This window comes from Elaeis guineensis, chromosome 3, assembly GCF_000442705.2.
Source record: "Elaeis guineensis isolate ETL-2024a chromosome 3, EG11, whole genome shotgun sequence".
Lineage (NCBI taxonomy): Eukaryota > Viridiplantae > Streptophyta > Magnoliopsida > Arecales > Arecaceae > Elaeis > Elaeis guineensis.
Window position 1 is genome coordinate 90,598,497 of NC_025995.2, and position 2,932 is coordinate 90,601,428.

Consider the following 2,932-nt stretch of genomic DNA (forward strand, 5'->3'; position numbering starts at 1 on the left):
CCCTATTGTTCAGTGAAAGAGAAGGCAAAGCCCCCACTCTTTAGCAGATCAAAAAGAGCTGAAGTCTCCACTATTCAATAAGAGAGCAGTCGAAGTCCCCACTATTTAGTAGGAGCACATCGAAGGCTCCCACTCTTCAATGGAGTGCATGTGAAGACCTCTCTTTAGTAAGAGACAGAAAACCCCACCACTTGGTAGGACAGGAGATCCCATAGTTTCTGCACGAGCATTGTGTTTTGGACGGCTCCAAGGCCGATCTCTGTAGGTTTGAACCCCCTCCGATATACTCATTAAACCAAAGCTTTTTCATTCCTCTCATATGCTCGATCAAAGCATGCAATCCTCGTCGAAGGATTTTCCCACACACCTCGATACGTCCAGCAACGCCGACCCATACCTCACATTAGACTAGTTCTTGTGATGCCGAAGACCTTAGTCTAAATACTCACGTGTTTGTGTTTGTTGGGTTGTGATTGTTTACAAACTTTCTGCACATGCATCTTCATTTTATCCATAAGCAAGACCGAAGCTATCCGCTAGTGGATCAAGTCCTGAACCTGCACTAAGACAGTGGCTGCCCCGATCCCCAGCAATGCCAACGATCTAGACTCGAGCCACACCGGAGCTATCTACCATGAGCTTTGTTGCGGCCAATCCCCTCGTCGCCTGGTCGTCGGGAACGAGCGCCTGCAAAAGAAGTCCGCACTGACCGGAGGTGACTCCGGTGGGGACCCTCCGACGGTCAAGTCAGAGAGGAGACTAGGCAACAGTAGAAAGGAATCAAAGAGCTCAAGAGGAGAGGGTGAGAACGAGAGCTAGAGAGGGAGAGTTCGAGGGTTTCGAAAAGACCTGCTCAGCACTGTTGCCTTCCCCGATTTATAGCAAGAGGTGGTATGGTCCCCGTCGGTGATGTAGACAATTGGAGAGTTGTCAAATCGTCGGAGGTTGTCACGTCGTTGACGAGCTAACAGTCCTAAGAATTAATTTGCGTCTTGGCAGGACAGCGCCCCAGGTTTTCTGGCAGGACAATGCCCCCTGGCGGTTGCACGACATTTTTGATAGGACTGCAGCCCATGCCGCTCATTCGACGTCTAGAAGGGCCTGTAGAGGTCGGACGTCAGTTGTCCAAACCGATCGTGAGTCGGTGATGTCCTAACCGACCGTGAGTCGGTGATGTCCCATCCGACAGGAGGTCGGTGATGGGAGATCGGCTTCTAGGCGATCGGAGGTAGTGTTGGTCTGTTAGGCTGACGCGTTCCGACCGGAATGATCGATAGTTACGTTGGTGTTGCCGTCGTCAGACGGGCAAAGTCTGTATCGGATGACCCGTCGGTGAGTCGGCGTCGATGATGGCCGGCATCGGGACCCATCGGTGAGTCGCGTCGATGAGTCGGCCTCAGGGTCGGTCGGTATATCCCAACAGTTGCCCCCCCACTCTGAGCCGATGTCACATCGGCTCGCGTTTCCACGGAGTGGGGCGTTGGGAGAAAGGAGTGGATTCTTCATTGCGTCATGCCTTGATTCTGCGATCTCACCAACGGACGATCCAGACAAATCGATGTCAGGCATCTGACGTTCGATGATTCGATGTCAGATGATCCGACGTCAAACATCTAGTTCGGATGATCGTGTCAGATGATCCGTGTCGGATGATCGATGTCAGGATCCATGTCGGAGATCGATGTCAGAGATCCGTGTCCGATGATCCGATGTCAGACGATCCGGTGTCAGATGATCTGGTGTCAGGCGATCCAGTGTCGGAGATCCATGTCAGACGATCTGGTGTCAGACGATCCAATTCGGACGATCCGTGTCAGACGATCCGGTGTCAAAGCCTTCTAGGAACGCAAACCGCCGCCTGGCGCTCCCTTGGGAGGCGGACCGCTGTCAGGCATCCCATCAGGGATGCGGATCCCGTCAGTGATTTAATTCTGAGGCGCAGACTTTCTGTCACGTGTCGGGAGGTCGTTGGGACGGCGTCATTGCATAAATGAAGGCGACGTGGCCCGATCTGGGATGGGTGCGCCGAACCGTCGGGCCGGAGAGGGCCCGGATGCCGCCACGGTCGATCATCCGGGAGGTCCTCGTCGGTGCGGCCACATCCGACCGTCGAAGGCCCTATATATATGGGGTCACTCATTTCCCAAATCTCATCTTGACACTTTTGCTGCGGAGACTCTGCCCAAGCGACCCTGACCGTTCTCAGGTAGCTGCTTTCGCCTTCCTTCTTTGGAAGGTCCCCGAGTCTTGTGCTTCCATTTGCTTGCTCTTGCTCCCCTTGAGACCCTTTTTTCTTCTTCTTCTTCTCTGTTTTTTCTTTCTTCTTGGTTCTGGTGTCATGGCCAGGACTTCTCCTCGGGAGGCTCGGTCGGGAACCCGACCGATGATCTTGGTCGACCCCGGAAGTGGAGGTTTCCTCACTTTCGGGGCCGAATGTCGATCGGCTTCGGATCAGTATTGTATCCGGAGCAGTTCCGACTCTTCGCCCCTGGGCGGGGGACGGGTCAACAACCCGCCTGCGGGCCAGGTGGCTCTGTACGTCGAGGACCTCCGGCTGGTCTTCGCTTCCGATTTCGGAGTTTGTTCGAATCTCTAGATTATTACGGACTTTGTCCGGCGCAACTGGCGCCGAACTCAGTTCAGTTGATAATCAGCTTCACCTGTTGTGTCAGCTTTGCCGACCAACCCTCGGATCTCTCTCTTTCGGGCATTCTTTATCCTCCGACCCCACCCTAAGGCCCGAGGGTGGTGGCTCTTCAATCTCTGGAAGGGTCTTTCTTTCATCACTGGTCTTCCATCGTCCATTCATGGGTGGAAGAATCAGTTTTTCTTCGTTTCCTTCTTCTTCTCCCTGGGGTTTTCCTTCTTGCTGGGGCGTGCCTTGGACCGAGGCGAACGAGAACAGCCGAGTGGAGGCGGACGACCGGGAGGA